The sequence below is a fragment of the Abramis brama genome (assembly GCF_963993115.1).
Source record: "Abramis brama genome assembly, chromosome: 3".
Lineage (NCBI taxonomy): Eukaryota > Metazoa > Chordata > Actinopteri > Cypriniformes > Leuciscidae > Abramis > Abramis brama.
The window spans coordinates 3228159-3247423 of record NC_139965.1 but is presented as its reverse complement, the minus strand read 5'-3'; the positions used below and the strand labels follow the sequence as shown (position 1 = coordinate 3247423).

Below are 19265 nucleotides of genomic sequence, written 5' to 3'. Positions count from 1 at the left end.
CAGTAGTTTTATCAAGCTACTAGATTAATTTTAATAAGTCAGAGGCAACTCTGCCTGGGAAGTGGGGAGACTCAGCTATCTTCAATGTTCCTCTTCAAGTGGTCTCCTAAGGGCTTTGCCTATTAGGCGTAAAGGATACAGCAATCTACTGAAGGAAGTACATTCCAAGTACATGCCAATCCAAGAAATTAGAAGATCCAACCAGCGATCTAGATCATTTTACACTGTTTTCAGGCCTGGAACAAACTTAAGGGTGGCCAACGTTTTCAGATTGGGGGAAACATTTACACTGACATTTACACCTAAATATCCCTAGTCCGATTCTTACATTTAGGGCAAAATGGTGAATGTTTTGGGTCAAACTTAGGAAGTACATTCACTAGTTTGTCCTAAATGAAAGAATCTGACTCTGGTAGACACTCGTACATGTTTTGGTTCTGCCCCATGATAAGCCATTTTTGGGACAAGATTAAAACAAAGCTTTTTATTTTGGGAAAGAGTAAAGAGGACAGTGATCTATCACTTCCCCAGGTCAAGCTGGCAAGCAAATTATTATATTTAGCTTCTAAATGTTTACTTGCTGTGTGAATAAAAGATAAACTTCCAAACGTGGATCAAAGGTATACTAAGATTTTTAAAATGAGGGATAATGGGCCAGGAATCTGCTAAAATGCTTCTCACTTCAAACCAAATCTACGCCCTTGATATGGTATTATACAGTGATTACAATGCTCTACAACAATGCATTACCTGCCAAATACCCATAAACTTCAACCTCACAAAGAGTAAGAATCTTCTGATCTCCAGGAATATAAACAATCACATAACGTCCATCCATCCCATCACATGAGTAGCTGTAGGACTCGCCAGCTGGAATAGCAGGAATAACAGCACATCTACAGACAGAGAGAAACAGATGGAGATAAAGATACTGTCATATAATCTTCACATTCACATTAATCCTTCTCATTTGTACTCAAGCTCTCCTGTTCTTTCAACCTCGAGAGTCTCACATGGGATTGTTGCTGCCGTTGTTCTCCAAAGAGTTCCCGATGCGAATCTCCGCTCCGTTTATTTGTTCTGCACAGCAGTCTAGTCTGTTAGTGATGACCACTTTAGTAATTCGGTAAACATCAGGCAGATCCAGCCTCCACCACGGGTTAGTCTGACTAGTGGTTGAGGAGCATCCCGTGTTCAACTGCTGCAGACCTCGATTACCATCAATGGCCTTTACAGCAAACCAGCTCCCAGATGTTGACGACTGTGTAGCAGCTCCTCCTACTGCCCGATTTCCTGGGAAATGAATCAAAACCTGTCTTGACCCATCTTTATGCAACGCATATGCAAAACATCGCAGACACATTTTCTGCAACTCTTTGTATACTCTTTGACTCTCTGTCTTTGAGTGAGCTAAGGTTAAAACTTACTGTAAAATATAGGTGATATATATCTTACACTACTGAATGGAATGGGCGCTGCTGAATGGAATTCTATACCTGAGGAGGTTAGACAGCTCAACACTTACAAGGCCTTTACAAAAAAAATTGAAAATTTGCCTCAACAATTATGTCTGCCAACATTAAAAGCCGAGCCTATTGAGCTGTTTTATATATTTGATATATTATAGCCTTTTTGAAAATGTGTTTTTTGTGTGTCTTATTATTGTAACAGGTACAGTGTACCTTAAGTTATTTTACAGTGTCATTTATATTGTAGTTATAGTGTAGTCAATTTGCCATAGACTTGTAAATTTATTTTCTTGTTCGTATTTTAATGCTTTTTTTACATCTTGGCCAGGGGACTACAGATGAAAAATAGCCTTTTGGCTAATTCTGGCTTTTTTAACCATGTTTGTTCATGTGTTTTATGAAATTGCACTGTCCCCTTTTAAATAAACCAATAAATCAAATCAAATCAAATCTTTATATCACGCAATAAACGCAAAGCTCCCACAAAGAAAAACAGTTCCTGGCAAGCAGCTTTGAGTAGAGGCGTGTGTTGGGTAAGAGGCACACAAAATTTTAGCGGTCAGATTTTTTAACTGCTTTAAAATGGCTTTTTGGTCACTTATAGACAGAATATTTATAGAAAACAACACATACATCAAGATAATATAAATAAAAGTTTAGCCTAGCCTATCACTTGAAGCAAAAAAAAACATCCTTCAGTCCTTTTAAATGTCCATGTTAAAAGAGCAAGTTCGGCCATTTAGTGAAGCTGACTGTTCTATAGCCTATATCCAACTTAGGCTTCCTTCATTTTTAACATTTTTAATTTGTATCGTTAAATATTCAATATCTCTACTCTCCATAGTTACAACAGCGGTAGCAGTTCAAACTAATATCATGTAATTTACTGTACGTATCTGCCATGTTACTTTTCTATACACCCATAATCGCTGAAAGTGAAATACTCGATGGTGATTAGCAAATTCTTTTACCAACGAAGGCACAAGTCTTTGAATCCGGCTATGGATTTGTCTCCCCCTCCCTTTCTCTATCCCTTTTTTCGCAGTCTTCCGGTTTATTAACGTATCCAAAACAATCATTCTGGCAACAAAAATAACACTATGACAATATTGCCGTAGGCCTACTCAAGTCCTCCGATTTCATTTAAAAACAAAGACATGAAAGTATCGCCGGATGAGCGATCATTATACAATGCTGCTACTGACAATGGTCATGTCTTGACTGACCAATCAGGTTCAAGCATTTCAGAGAGCTGTGGAATAAAAATTATTTATTACTTTTAATTTTAAAAAGTGCTACACAACAATGAATTACCTGCCAAATACCCATAGACTCCAACTTCAGCAAGAGTAAGAATCTTCTGATCTCCAGGAATATGAACAACCATATAACGTCCCACCATCCCGCCGCATGAGAAAGTGGCCGTGGCACTGTCAGCAAGAGTAGAAATTACACCACATCTACAGACAGAGAGATAATCTGTTATCAGTTTCTGGTCATCTTCAGCCACATTAATCAAAACAGTCAAAGAAAGACTCACATGGTGTTGCTGTAAATGTCAAGGAAGTTCCCGATACGAATCACTGCCCCGTTTATCCTCGTAGCAAAGTCGTTTCTGTTAGTGATGGTCACTCTGTTCACTCTGTATACCTTCAGTAGATCCACTCTCCACCACGGGTCGGTCTCTGTGTCAGTGTGACTCCAGGTGTAGGTCAAACCATCAATAGCAAGTTCAGGGACAGCCTCTGGGTAAGTTGATGATGATGACTGAGTAGTTTTGCCCCAAAGTGCTGCATTTTCTGGAAAAGTTTGCAAAAATTTTGTCAAACAAAATGAAAACAAAACAAAGGTTTAAATCAAATGAATGGTTCTTACCTTCTTGTCCATTTGCTATTTCCTCAATCAATAAAATCCCTGGGGAATTAGGATTCAAGCGAGTATCAGAGAACACATTTCTGTGGAATCACTACATGACTAGGGCTGGGCGATAAAACGTTAACGATAATCATCGCAATATAATTTTTCTCGATAAAACGATATCAAGAGTTCGATAAATGTTTGATAATGTTTATGCGCCAAAAGCGGAACGAAACTCATTTGAACTGTGCGCCATACGGACCATTTATTTATACGGATTGTCGAATTCACACGCATAGGTTTAGTTACTATGATCACGCGCGTGAACTCGACAATCGACTACAATGGACTTCGACCGAAAACAGGATGTAAATACAGGTATGTGCGCTGGCTGAAATAACATCATTTTTATTCATATCTTTCACATCTACTGCAGTCAGATTCACCGTGTTCACTCTGAAGGAATCACTCACATGGCTGTGCACTTGTAATGACACATCAAGGATGTTAAGAGGCTAAAAGCAGGTTTAAAACTTGCCCCATTGAAGTCAACAGGGAGCAAATTTTAAAAAGAGGATAACACGGTGTAGGCAACACCGATTTTTGTCATTGTTCTCTGTATTGACAGCACTCCAAATTTACACAAAAATGAGCTCAATGTTAAAATTGACCCGAGTTCTCCTTTAAGGAAAAATGACAAATGTTTGAATGTTCTACCTCAGATTTGTGAAATGTTCACCTGTTTGGAAAGTGTTTGTCGATATGTTCTGACAATAAAGAGTAGTTTAAAAACCACAAGTAACGCTCTGGCTTTTCTGCCTTTAAACTTGAAAGAAATAAAGATTTGACATTTATTGTAATAATTATCGATATCGACTGATCAATAAAACAATTATCGTGATCATTTGTTTTGGCCATATCGCCCAGCCCTATACCTGACAAACACAAACATCAAGTCGGCTGTCAAACTATTTGCATACACAAATGAGCATATATTTAACTAAGATTTGATTAGTAAAGTAGATCTAAAAAATAAACTGAGAAATATCATCCTAGAGATCAATTGACATGCAAGTTTGGAATCAGTAAAAAAAAAAAAAAAAAAAAATGAATAGTGTAAACTAAACTACAAACAGAACAACATTTCTGAACAAAGGGGAAGATTGCCGAAACTGCGAAATCTAGTAAAATAGCATGCATGTATGTTGTACTTTACCCAGTAAGATCCACAGGCACTTGAAGAGCTTCTTCATGGTTGATTAAAGGCGTTGGTCTTTCTTTTAGGGGTAGAGAGTGTTAGTTTTATACGTTTTATGGAGGATGGCCCATTTAAATTTGCATCTCATGATTATCTTGTCTCTCCTCCCTTATATCTCCATCATCTCATCTTTCTGTCTCTACTGTGTTTTCATTCATGTATATTCAATATATACATTTTAGTTACAAATTTTAGTTAATCACAGAAAGCCTTTTTAAAAGAGTCTGAGAAAGGCAAGAAAAGTCATGAAAGGTGATCATCATCATCATGGTCAGCACAGATTTTCAAGGTATTTTCTGCTGTGTACAAATGCCTTTAAAGGGCACTTATTATGCAAAATTCACTTTTACATGGTGTTTGAACATAATTATGGTGGTACACAACCACCCTATAATAATAAAAATCCACCTAGTGCTTTTTTTTTTTTTAAATCCCCATAAATCATGAGCACTGTCTCAGAACAACTCGTTCTCAGATTTGGGGCAATGTGATGTACTTTTGCACAAGCCCCTCCCACGACTGTTGACTGACACTGCAGTTTTAGCATAGACCCGCCCTGAGTGAGCTGGACACAGGCCCCTCCCACGACTGTTGACTTACACTGTAGTTTTAGCATAGACCCGCCCTGAGTGAGCTGGACAAAGGCCCCGCCCACGACTGTTGACTGAGACTGCAGTTTTAGCATAGACCCGCCCTGAGTGAGCTGGACACAGGCCCCGCCCACGACTGTTGACTGACACTGCAGTTTTAGCATAGACCCGCCCTGAGTGAGCTGGACACAGGCCCCGCCCATGACTGTTGACTTACACTGTAGTTTTAGCATAGACCCGCCCTGAGTGAGCTGGACAAAGGCCCCGCCCACGACTGTTGACTGACACTGCAGTTTTAGCATAGACCCGCCCTGAGTGAGCTGGACACAGGCCCCGCCCACGACTGTTGACTGATACTGCAGTTTTAGCATAGACCCGCCCTGAGTGAGCTGGACACAGGCCCCGCCCATGACTGTTGACTTACACTGTAGTTTTAGCATAGACCCGCCCTGAGTGAGCTGGACAAAGGCCCCGCCCACGACTGTTGACTGACACTGCAGTTTTAGCATAGACCCGCCCTGAGTGAGCTGGACACAGGCCCCGCCCACGACTGTTGACTGATACTGCAGTTTTAGCATAGACCCGCCCTGAGTGATCTGGACACAGGCCCCTCCCACGACTGTTGACTGATACTGCAGTTTTAGCATAGACCCGCCCTGAGTGAGCTGGATACAGGCCCCGCCCACGACTGTTGACTGACACTGCAGTTCTAGCATAGACCCGCCCTGAGTGATCTGGACACAGGCCCCTCCCACGACTGTTGACTGACACTGCAGTTTTGGCATAGACCCGCCCTGAGTGATCTGGACACAGGCCCCTCCCACGACTGTTGACTGATACTGCAGTTTTAGCATAGACCCGCCCTGAGTGATCTGGACACAGGCCCCTCCCACGACTGTTGACTGATACTGCAGTTTTAGCATAGACCCGCCCTGAGTGAGCTGGACACAGGCCCCGTCCACGACTGTTGACTTACACTGTAGTTTTAGCATAGACCCGCCCTGAGTGAGCTGAATATCTCCTAAGCGATTGAGGTGTTTTGTTGATGGACGTAAGAATGAACATAGTAGTCTTCATTCACTCCCGTTGTTACTCGAGGATGGACCAGTACAAATGTTCGTGATACAGCTTACAGTCTCCGGAGCGACAGGCCTAATGTTACTGATCAGTGATCACTGCAGTAATGTAAGAGAGAGCGCGCACTTTATGACGGCTCATCGAGTCGATTTACGGATATAAAGTTTGCCAGTTTATTAAGCACCCCCTGAGAAGGTGTGTATTTGTTTACTGTTAGTTGTAACAAGTGTTTTGTGTAATTTGCTGTGTATGTTGAATTTGATGATAATGAAAGGGAGAGAGAGAGAAAGAGAGAGAGTTTATGGATAAGACTTTAATGCGCACTTATACAGTGATTATTCAGCTCTTACAGTGATTTTCTGGAATAAAACTAACGCTTCATCTTTTGTGTGATGTACAATACACTTCACTGAACTCGCATTTTTGGCCCAGGTCCTCCATTTGATCTGGATACGGCCCGGATCCGGCTGACTACATTATGCGTTGTGGTCTCCAGGCGCAGGTCCACCATCTGATCTGAATACGGCCCAGACATGGCTGATTACAGTAAACCTTGGGATAAACAGAGAAACTAATATTAGCGTAGATGCCATTCTTCTTATGATGTAACGAGTACATTGGGTGTTATAGAAAGTGTTCCCGGTTCTGGCTGACCTAGTTTATGCAGCCTAACAATCCTTTAAAGTCCAACTGAAATCAAAATTGACCCTATTTACTTTGTTAGCGCATATTACTAGTCTTGTGGTGAACAATTAATCCGTGCAAGTTAAAACACAGAAAAAAATTGTTTGCCGTCGTAATCTTTAATCAAAGTCTGAAAAGTTACTTCCGGTCTGGAATGGCGTCCCTTCTCTGATGACGTAGGTTTGAGGACTTGGGTTGGGAAACCCTTAACCACTCCCCTCAAACCGTTAGTCTGTTATGAGCGAGAGATGGAGAGGAGGAGCGCTAGAGTAAAATCCTGCCCTCTGTTCAATATTCCGTTTCACTGGGAAATACGTCACAGCACTGGAGAAAAGTCGTTTGCAACTTCCGGTTCACGCGGACTTTAAGTGATTTGAATAATATAAATGTATAATGTTCTATGTGTATGCAGTCACATAGAGTCGATTTTGATATTCTAGGTATTATCAACTGGCCAGAATTTTGAGATCGCAATATACGTGAAGGACTATAATGCGTTAAGAGCTTGCTCAAGTACTGCGGAGCTAAACCATTTAGTGCTTAGTAAGTAATCAGCAATATTTAAAAATGTATACGATGTTTAATAGGGAGCCAGTGCAGTGTTGACAGAACAGGGCTAATATTGTCATACTTCCTGGTTCTGGTAAGAACTCGAGCTGCTGCGTTTTGGACCAATTTGTTTATTAAGCGTGCAGGGCAACCACCCATAATAGCATTACAATAATCTAGCCTTGATATCTTGAATGCATGAACTAACCGTTAAGTATTTGTTATTGAGAGCATAAGTCGTAATTTAGATTTAGTCTTTTAGATGGAAGAATGTGTTTTACAGATGCTAGAAACATGGCTTTCAAATAAATGATTGGTATCAAAGATACACCATTTAACATTTAATTTAATATTCAACAAGAATATTGATCTGCCTGCATTGACACTATTATACAAGAACTGAACTGAGCTGGACAATGACACCACGGTTTACTCCAGAGCGGTTATAAACTGGCTACATTAACGCCCACTGTTATGATTGGCTAACGTCAGTACTTATGCATAAATTATTAACGCCCCCTAGTCTGAGCATGTGCGGATTCTGCGGAACTGTTTACAATAGTAGCGGGTGCTGATGATTGCTGTGTGCGAGGCGATGGCTCTTGCAATGATACAACCCTATATGTTTGAGCTGAAATCAGATGAGGAATCAGAAGCAAATGAACCATCACCACAACAGCTAAGAATGGATCAGCCCGTGTCCACATGGAAACTATGTTAAACTATTTTGAATTAATATGTAATTTGTAAACCGAGTCACTTGAAAACGGGTTATTGTTGCGTAATTATCATATAATCTGCTAACAGTTGAATATTATTTAACTAATTTCAATGAAATGATAGGGTGTACGACGGACAAAATGCATGCACAGGCCATATTTGAAAATGCAGCATTGATATGGCAAAATTTGTAATTTTGTATCACATGTTGGCCTACTAGAAAGGCGACATATTTTCAAAATTCGCTTATACGAAGGTGGTTATAATAGCAGGTGAATAGCTGTACAAATGTACAATAGCCGGGTTGAGGAGCATCCCGTGCACATCTACAGACAGAGAGAGAAACAGATGAAGGAGATAGTGTGTTGAATCTTTGCATTTCTCTCCTGTTCTTTCAACCTCAAGAGTCTCACATGGGATTGTTGTTGCCGTTGTTCTCCAAAGAGTTTCCGATGCGAATCTCCACTCCGTTTATTTGTTAGTGACGACCACTTTACTAACTCTGTAAATATGACGCAGATCCAGCCTCCACCACGGGTTAGTCTCATTAAGGGTTGAGGAGCATCCCGTGTTCAACTGCTGGAGACCTCGATTACCATCAATGGCCTTTACAGCAAACCAGCTCCCAGATGTTGATGACTGTGTAACGGCGCCATCTATTGACAGATTTCCTGGGAAAAGAATAAAGTTCTGACACGTTTTGACACTCAAAGTTTGAACATGCACTTGTGTGAATGAGATTTCAGAGCTACAGGATTATTGATGAACTACAACTTGAGGTGAATTGAGTCATTTCCGCACCAACTTTTTTGTACTTCCTATGTTAACATTTTCCCCACTTCCTGTAGTTAGAATTAAACAAACACTGACCTTCCTCACAACAGGGACACATGCATTTATCTGAATAATCTGACTGTAAGATGCCAATAGAGTTTGAATATTGTCATACTGGTTTGGGAGGATATTAATCAAGTGTAACAATTTTCAGTTTTGTATGGCATGATATATTGAAAAGTGTTCTACAACAATGAATTACCTGCTAAATACCCGTAGACTTCAACCTCAGAAAGAGTAAGAATCTTCTGATTTCCCGGAATATGGACAATCACGTAACGTCCCTCCATCCCGCGGCATGAGTAAGTGTACGTGGCTCCAGATGGAATAGTAGAAATTACAGCACATTTACAGACAGAGAGATAATCTGTTATTAGTTTCTGGTCATCTGCAGCAACTTTTTTTTTTTTTTTTTTTTTTGAGTTGTTGGGAATTTCCGATAGCTACTAGGCTAGCTTGATAGCATGCCAGTTAGCAGTCATTACTGTATGTTAGCGGTAGGTAAAGTGCCTCGGACGCTAACTTATCTGAGGCGATTTAATGCTAACTGTTGCAGTGCCACTGCCCACAAACATTGATGCTAAATAGTGCTAACTACGTGAAATAGTAGTGGAATGTCACTTACCGGAAAAAATGGAGCGAAGTCCTCCTCAGTGTCGGTTAGTGCAGTTTATAGCAGAGCAACCCATTTTATGTACGATATTTCAATATAAATGTTCAGAAAGGATACAGAGGTGGTATGATGTGTTGTGTCAGATCATGGCCGAGACGTCAAATTTCAGGAATTCCACTCGCCGCAGCCTATGTTCGTTATCAGCTGTCAATCAAGCTGTCAATCAAAGTTAACCACGCCCTTATTTGTCATACATTTTATATCTAAATACGATCTAAACTAACGAGTTAGAAAAAGAATTCACCCCCCTCACAGTTGTCAGGCACTCGGAACCTATCGAAAAATACAATAAAATCCATGGGACCAACCTGTAAAAACATGAATTTATGCTGTGAAAACGGACATTTTAACATGGGGTCTATGGACATTTGCTCCCTTTTGGGACCTCCCCCTAGCGGATTTAAGATGTATTGCAGTTTTTCGCACTTCCGGGTAGGCTTCATTTTTCAGATTAGAATGTTGCCGCTTGACCTCTACGCGCGCTTTTGTCCAAATCACAATGTCAACAGGAGGACGAGAGGTTGGGTGAGTGTAAAGGTGAGTAACACTGTTTTATTAAAACTATCCTAACGATAAGTAGTCGGCAAGTCAATAAGAAGAAGTTATGTTGAAATTAACTGTGAATTATTGACGACGGACCCTTAACGTTAGGCTACACATAACATTCATTATTTTTACACGGTCTGTCATCTGTCATCAATTATTCCACTTATAAAACGGTCACACAATGTCTAAATACAGTTGTTGTTTTATTTCCAGAAATTTTGTGAGCTGGTTTCTTGTAGGCTACTTGAAACAGACTAGGCTAACGTTACTGATTGACTCGGTGTTGGATTGCAGTGTAACGTCACTGGCTAGTGGCTAGCAGCTGCACAAGCTAAAGAAGCTGTAAGTCTACCTATTATTTATCTGCTTTTGTTAGTCATATTTGAAAGGTAGCTTTACATAAATATTTTATTATGTTGCATTAAGTTCTCTGTGTTTGGGTGCATGGGCCTTAGTTAAATTTGGCTATAAAGCAGCTCTGTAGAAAGTCATCGTCCAGCTTGTACAATTTTCATCAAAAACGGTCATTGTTAAGCTGAAGTTAGTTCAGTGTTGCTTCATTTTCATTCAAAAACTGTGTAAAGATGCTCAATTATGAAGTAGTTACTGTCATTCAATTTGCGGCTCTGAAAAAAATTCATTCAGTTCAGTTCTCATCTGATATGGTCTGTGCAATTAAAATCAATAATATTGTTGAATATTAAGTGCCCCTAACTAAGCAAGCCAGAGACAACAGTGGCAAGGAACCCACACTCCATCAGGTGACAGAATGGAGAGGAAAAAAAAAAAACTTAGGAGAAACCAGGTATTAAATAATACAATTTATTATTTTGGTTTGTCATGCAATTTGGTACACAATCATTAAAATAATTATGATGATCATTGAATGGACAATTTTGTTCAACAAAAGCTCATCAACTGGAATCTTGAGTGCCTCATTGAAAAATTTGCTGGTAAGTATGTGATGAACAATTTTGAATTTCAAATTCTCTTTCTTTGTAGATAATCTTTTTTTTTCACAGTTGCATCCAGTGCCAGCCCTACCACTTAACCAAGTTTGCTACAACATTCACAATAAGATCAAAAACATGAATGGCCAATTTACTTGTCCAATGTACAAGCACATGACAAGGCTTAATGTCAAACCCTGTAGGGTGAATTTAAATCACTTACATTGTAGGGCTGGCGTAGGATACCACTTCTGTGCCTAGTCTATGTCAGTGTAATTTCATAGATAGCCTTGTTTGTTTGTGTTATCTTCCCTTTAGATGAGCAGATAGATGATGACAGCTTCCTGTTGCTCAAAATTCCTCATGCCCAAAATTGGCGTGTGGTTAATATTTAAAACATTTCAAAGAACTGAAATTTGTAAGTCTATAATGCATTATAGGTGTTTTCAATGCCAAGCTATTTTAGCTGACTTGAAACAGATTTTTACCCACTTAAGAGCAGTCCACAGTATTAACAGTGCTTCGACACATTTTGAATGCAATCAGCATGGTTGTCGAAGGGCTTTTTTTTATATGAGGTCGTACAGAAGGCACGCACTTCACTCAAGAGTCTGACATTGGTGGGGTCAGTGACATGGATGATTTGGAGGAAGAGGATATGACAGATAGGGTAGCTCTTTTCCTGGCAAAACTCAAATCAAAGTCTTCACAGACTTTTTCTGCAGTAAATTTTACAGTACAAGAAACCTCAAGTCTGTTGTCAGATATAGTGTCTAAGCTTCAGGATAGAACTATGTCTTTCCTTAAGGCTCTTGGGCAGGACAAAAGCATAGAGGCACAGGAATTGAACCATCAATTCCAGGCAGCATCTGAGCCTTTCAAAGGCCTAGAGACTGAATATAGGCAAATGAAATATTTTATGCAGTCTGGAAACTTTCCCTGGCATTTCCTATGTTCAGAACATAGATTCCAGCAGTGGTTCATTAAAACACATTTCAACGCGTGACACGTTTCAGCGCATTCCACTTAGAACACTGCTGAAAAAGATACTTGAACTACCAGGCATCATGTCCAAAGTTGTTGCATGGCAGAAGAGCACTAATGGTCTCCTGCAAGACTTTTGTGATGGTGAGCTCTGCCAAAACCATGCCCTGTTCTCTCAGGAGATCTCTATTCCTCTCCTTATTTACAGTATATTGATAATGTAGAGACTGTGAATCCACTTGGCTCAAAGACATCTGTCCACAAAGTAGGGTTTATGTATTTTGCCATCAAATGTTTACCAAAAGAGCTGCTTTCCAGCTTATCCTCGCTTTTTCTGCTGGCAGTCTACAAAACTGATGACACCAAAACCTATGGCATTGATAAGGTTTTAAAGCCCGTAGTGGAGGACATAAAATCTATGTGATCATAGGTAACTAAACCTATGTGCGTGAACTCGACAATCGACTACTGTGGACTTCGACCGAAAACAGGATGGAAATATAGATATGAGCGCTGGCTGAATAAACATCATTTTTATTCATATCTTTCACATCTACTGCAGTCAGATTCACCGTGTTCACTCTGAAGGAATCACTCACATTGGCTGTGCACTTGTAATGACACATTGAAGTCAACAGGGTGCAAATTTTACAAAGAGGATAACACGGTGTAGGCAACACCGATTTTTGTCATTGTTCTCTGTATTGACAGCACTCCAAATTTACAAAAAAATGAGCTCAATGTTAAAATTGACCGGAGTTCTCCTTTAATTTAAGATGTTATTTAATTTAAGACTGCTCTTATGAAAACCTAAGACACACTTTTAAATAATTATCTGTGTCTGATATTGTCTTTCCCTCATTTAGTCTGAAACCAACATGGTGCTGTACCTGGAAAGGCAGAGAGAAGCGAAACCCTTCCCCTTTGTCTTGGAGCTTGGAATGGCTGGACAGTTTTTGTGGTGGTGAATGGGCAAGCTCTGGAACAGTTGACTCTCCTCAAAGCTGTGGATGTTTGTTTCAAGGCATTTTATTGCCTTGACATGCACTGTCCAAAACAATGTGCCCCTGTTTGGGAATTTTTGCAGCAGGTAGTTTATGGTTTCTGGAATGCGTGGGACAGAAGATTCAAGCATACGTTTTTTGCGGGCCTCTATTTTTGCTGCAGAGGATTAAATGATAGCCTTTCATTTAATTGAGCAATATATGTAAATTTTCCTTTCTTTTTTGTTTTGAATTTTTGTGAAGAGATCCTTTAGCTATATTTTATTCTTTAACTTTAACTTTTTGATGTTATTTAAATGAATTGCAATGATATATATTTTTTTATTATAGCTTTGTGTGAAGAGAATCTTTCTATTGTATACAGTATACGCAGAGTTTTCACATGTCTCGCAGTTCCCTTTCAAGGGAACTCCCGTTGCGTCGAGAATGACGCTATGGGGAACGCTTTGCGTGATGACGTCTTGAAGCACATGTAAAATCAGTCCAATGGTGTGGCGGAACGTCAGAGGCGGGTGACGTCACGTACCAGGAAGCTATAAAAGCCGGCCCGAAACAGAAAACGAAAGCTTTCTGAGTCTTCAGTTGCGCTCTGTGTTGATCTGTCCGTGTTATTTGGTGTTGTCTGTTATTATTCAGTATGGCGAGCAAGCAGCAGTTTAGAGTGTGTGTCCATCCCTGCCCGCGTTATTTAACGGGAGGTGACACACACACTCTTTGTGTTGTTTGTTTGGGAGAGGAGCATGCCCAGTCAGCACTCGAGGGTGGTGACTGTGTGCATTGCTGTGCGCTTCCATTGCGTACGCTCCGATCCCGGTTGGCACGGTTCAATCCCGATCACGTTCCCCAGGGCTCTGGTCCCGCTGCTGCCGAGGCACAGCGTCGATCTCAGACCTGGGGTTCGCAAATGGATCTATCAGTGGATGTTGAGACGGGCTCTGCCTTATCTCAGCAACCTTCTGATAGATCCAGTGCCTCTCATCAGGGTGTGGAAGCACGCGCTGCGGTTTCTTCCCCCCCGATGGAGGCACCAATACTGCAATTGTCCAGCTCTGAGGAGTTGGACGTTGTTAGTGTTGAAGCTGAGTCTGAGGATTCGCCACCTCAGTCTCACGCTTTTGAGGAATTGCTCGATGTTGTCACGAGAGCAGTTCACAGACTATCTATTGAGTGGCCAGAGGATAGGCAGGACGTTCGCTCGAAAAGTAAGCTCGACGAACGCTTCCTGCCATCTCGTGCACAGCCTCAGAGAAAAAGCCTTCCGTTTTTCCCCGATCTCCACACCGAGGTGTCGAGATCGTGGGGGAAACCTATGTCTTACAGAGTTTACACAACACAAACTTCTCACTACTCTTCCATTCACAATTATAAAGAGTATGGTTATGGGGAGATGCCGAAGGTGGAAGAGACGCTCGCGAGCTATCTCTCTCCAGCGACGGCATCTTCCTTGAAGGCTCCCTCTCTTCCCTCTAAACCAGTAAAATTTACTTCATCGCTGGTTCATAAATCATATGCAGCCGCTGGTCAAGCTGCAGCGTGTCTGCATACGATGTCTATTATGCAGGCCTATCAGGCTGAATTATTGGGGGATTTAGAGGAGGGCGGGGGTATTGGTCCAGACACAGTGGCTGAACTACGCAGAGCCACGGATCTGTCTCTCAGGGCCACCAAGGAGACCGCTAAATCAATCGGGCGGTCTATGGCAGCCCTGGTGGCCACTGAGAGGCATCTGTGGCTCAATCTGAGCGACATAAAAGAAAAAGAAAAACATGTTCTCTTAGATGCTCCGGTCTCCACTGATGGTCTATTTGGTGATGTTGTGAACAGTGCGATAGCTAAATCACAAGAGGCCTCTAAACAGGCAGTTGCACTCCAAAGACTTCTCCCCCGCCGTTCATTCTATGAGGCTGCTGAGCGGGAGCAGCCTCACTCCTCTAAAAAGAGCGCTAGCCATCGTGCCACTCAAAAACAGAGTGTGTCCTCTCGTGCTCCCCCACAAAAATCTCGGGGACACGGAGGGCGCTCTCAAACCCAGCAGCCCTCGAGGGGTAGAACGGATCTGCGGACCGTTATTACCGCCAAGAAGGCTGCTGGGAAAAAGTCCTGACGTCCGAGGGCTCAGGACAAATGAGGGTAGTCCCCCCCGAAGCAGAGCGGTTAACACCTCTTTTTACCGTGCCCGTCTCTCTTCGGTACCCTCAGGGGACCGTTCTGCCAACCCTGCCGCCTCAGGTGTTACAGGGCGCAGCGGTCTCCGGCGAGCACATATCTCAAGGACCACCCGGAAACGTAGTGGCCTCGGGATGCCCGCCCCCTCCGAGGAGGGTGTTAGAGCAGTCTGTTCGGTCGTTCCCTGCCGGTGCGCCGTTACAGGGCGACGAATTGACTACTCAACAACAACAAAATCCAGAAACCAGTCTCGAGAGGCTGGTACCTCTAGTAGAATCTTTGACAGCGTGGAAGCTACTGTCGAATGTTTCTCGTTGGGTCCTGCAGACCGTGGAAAAAGGGTATCAGATACAATTCAAAAAACGCCCACCTCGGTTTATGGGGGTCCTGCCCACAGTGGTGGGCCCCGAGCAGGTTCTGGTTATGGAACAGGAAGTAAACACTCTGTTAGAGAAAGGGGCCATAGAATATGTACCTCCCTCCAACAGGGAAACCGGGTTTTACAGCCGGTATTTCATAGTTCCGAAAAAGGACGGGGGATTGCGTCCCATTTTAGATCTTCGAGTTCTGAACGAGTCAGTCATGCAGCTCAAGTTCAAAATGTTAACATTGAGACAGATCGTGCCACAGATCAGGTCCGAGGACTGGTTTGTCACGATAGACCTCAAGGACGCATATTTCCATATTTCCATCCGTCCGTGTCATTGGAAGTTCCTGAGGTTTGCTTTCGGGGGCAAAGCATACCAATATCGTGTTCTTCCATTCGGCCTAGCTTTATCACCCCGCACTTTCACCAAATGCATGGATGCAGCTCTGGCGCCGCTGCGCCTCCAGGGTATTCGCATCATGAACTACATCGACGATTGGTTGATTTTAGCTCAGTCGCATCAGTTGGCGGTTCAACATCGAGATGTTGTTCTCGCCCACATGAAAGAGCTGGGGTTACGGCTGAACGCCAAGAAGAGTGTGCTTTCTCCTCTCCAGAGGACCACTTTTTTAGGCGTGGTTTGGGACTCAGTGTCGATGCAGGCGCGCCTGTCACCGCCACGTATAGAGTCCATCCTTGCAGCTGTGAAAAGTGTAAAGCTAGGCCAGCTACTCACTGTCAAACAGTTCCAGAGACTGTTGGGTCTCATGGCAGCAGCTTCCAACGTGATACCTTTTGGACTGCTGCACATGAGGCCCCTGCAGTGGTGGCTCAGGACCAGGGGGTTTTCCCCGAGGGGCAACCCATTTCGCACAATCAGGGTCACGCGGCGATGCTTACGTGCCCTGGTTATGTGGAAGAAACCTTGGTTCCTGTCCCAGGGCCCAGTGTTGGGAGCTCCTTGTCGTCGCAAACTGCTAACGACGGATGCTTCCCTCACGGGTTGGGGAGCGATCCTGGAGGGTCGCTCATCTCAAGGTCTGTGGGAAGACCATCATCGTTCCTGGCATATCAATCGCCTAGAGATGTTAGCTGTCTTCCGGGCTCTGAGGAGCTTTATCACAGATCTCAGGGGACACCATGTGTTAGTACACACGGACAACACGTCGGTAGTCGCCTATATCAACCACCAAGGGGGTTTGCGCTCGCGCCCGTTATCCAACTTGGCACGCCATATCCTCTTGTGGTCCCAGGGGAAGTTACTGTCACTCAGGGCAGCTTACATCCCCGGGGTCCAGAATATAGGAGCAGACACTCTGTCGAGGCAGGGGCCGAGGCCCGGGGAATGGAGGCTCCACCCCGAGGTGGTGGAGCTGATATGGAGGGAGTTCGGCCAAGCACAAGTGGATCTGTTTGCGTCTCGAGAGACGTCTCACTGTCCACTTTGGTTCTCCCTCACGCATCCAGCTCCTCTTGGACTGGATGCTATGGTTCAGACGTGGCCGAGGCTACGTCTGTACGCCTTTCCCCCAGTTGCTCTGCTCCCGGGAGTTCTGGAGAGAGTTCGCAGGGACTGGGTTTGCCTGCTTCTTATAGCCCCGCGCTGGCCGGGCAGAGTATGGTTTCCCGATCTGGTCTCCCTCCTCGACGGGCATCCTCTGGAGTTACCCGTCAGGAGAGACCTTCTGTCCCAGGCAGGGGGCTCAATATTTCACCCCCGCCCAGAACTGTGGAACCTGTGGGCTTGGCCTCTGAGGGGGCCCAGCTCATAGAGTCAGGTCTCTCAACTGAGGTTGTTGAGACCATTCTACAGTCCAGAGCTCCCTCCACGAGGAAACTTTATGCCCTGAAGTGGAGAGTCTTCACTTCTTGGTGTAGTGACCGTCGGTTGGACCCAGTTAACTGCCCAATTGGTACAGTGCTGGAGTTCCTGCAGGACCGGTTCACAGCAGGTCTAACCCCGTCCACTTTAAAGGTTTATGTGGCGGCCATAGGTGCTTACCACATTCCTTTGGGTGGAATGTCTGTGGGGAAAGACCCTTTGATATCTCGTTTCCTTCGTGGAGGCTGAGGCCTGCAGTTCGCTCTAGGGTGCCACCATGGGACTTGTCCATTGCGTTACAAGGCTTGTCCCTGGCCCCCTTTGAGCCTATTGAGGAGGTTCCTGAGAAGTTTTTAACGCTGAAAGCTCTTTTCCTTCTTGCTATTTCCTCTCTCAAGAGAATAGGGGATCTCCAAGCGTTGTCGGTTGCTCCGTCATGCTTGGAGTTTGCTCCGGGTATGATCAAAGCATTTCTTCATCCGAGACCGGGCTATATCCCCAAGGTCCCCACTAATGTGGTCAGACCTATTGTTCTGCAGGCCTTCTGTCCTCCTCCCTTTCAAAATGCGGACCAGGAGGCTAATAATTTGCTTTGCCCTGTGCGGGCGTTAGACGCATATGTCCACAGAGCTGCCCTGTGGCGAAAAAGTGATCAATTATTTGTGTGCTTTGGGTCCCCTAACAGAGGAGGTCCAGTGTCTAAGCAAAGGATGAGTAAGTGGGTGGTCGAGGCTATCTCACTTGCTTATGAGGCGGCTGGGCAGCCTTCTCCTTTGGCTGTCCGGTCGCACTCGACGAGGAGTATGGCGGCCTCTAAGGCCCTTATTTCAGGAGTTTCTTTACAGGACGTCTGTGATGCGGCAGGCTGGTCCTCACCGCACACTTTCGTCAGGTTTTACTCTCTGGATCTAGACTCTGCTCCAGGGTCTCATGTTTTGTCTTCCTAGTGCTGCTCTCCAGATTACACACAGGACAGACATTCGTAGCTATGGAGGCGTTGGTATAGACGTTCCCCATAGCGTCATTCTCGACGCAACGGGAGTTCCCTTGAAAGGGAACGCCTCGGTTACGACTGTAACCTCGGTTCCCTGAAGAGGGAACGAGCGTTGCGTCGCCTTGCCATATCTCCTTCATGCCTGTCAGCTCGACTTCAGACTTTTACGAAGCTTTCGTTTTCTGTTTCGGGCCGGCTTTTATAGCTTCCTGGTACGTGACGTCACCCGCCTCTGACGTTCCGCCACACCATTGGACTGATTTTACATGTGCTTCAAGACGTCATCACGCAAAGCGTTCCCCATAGCGTCATTCTCGACGCAACGCTCGTTCCCTCTTCAGGGAACCGAGGTTACAGTCGTAACCGAGGCGTTTTGCTGCACAGGACTAATTCAATGTTTATTTAAATGAATTGCAATGATATACATCAGGGATGGGCAACTTCGGTCCTGGAGGGCCACTGTCCTACAGAGTTTAGCTCCAACCCTGAAAAAAATCACCTGCCTGTAATTTTCTAGTAATCCTGAGGACCTTGATTAGCTTGTTCAGGTGTGCTTGATTAGGGTTGGAGCTAAACTCTGTAGGACAGTGGCCCTCCAGGACTGAAGTTGCCCATCCCTGATATACATTAAAGTTTTTTTTATTTTATCTTTGTGTGAAGAGAATCCTTAGCTATTTTATACGCACAGTTTTATGCTGCAGTTGACTAATTGTTGATTACA

The 19265-nt window shown here is 43.6% G+C and overlaps 1 long non-coding RNA gene across 1 annotated transcript; it reads right to left on the bottom strand.

The window, feature by feature from the left end:
* Window positions 1–1159: 1159 nt before the first annotated feature.
* Window positions 1160–3171, bottom strand: LOC311080350. Its single transcript, XR_014605565.1, has 3 exons — window positions 3010–3171; window positions 2784–2929; window positions 1160–1293 (listed from the first exon to the last, which is right to left on the bottom strand). It is a non-coding gene; the product is annotated as an uncharacterized lncRNA (long non-coding RNA).
* Between the last annotated feature and the right edge of the window lie 16094 nt (window positions 3172–19265).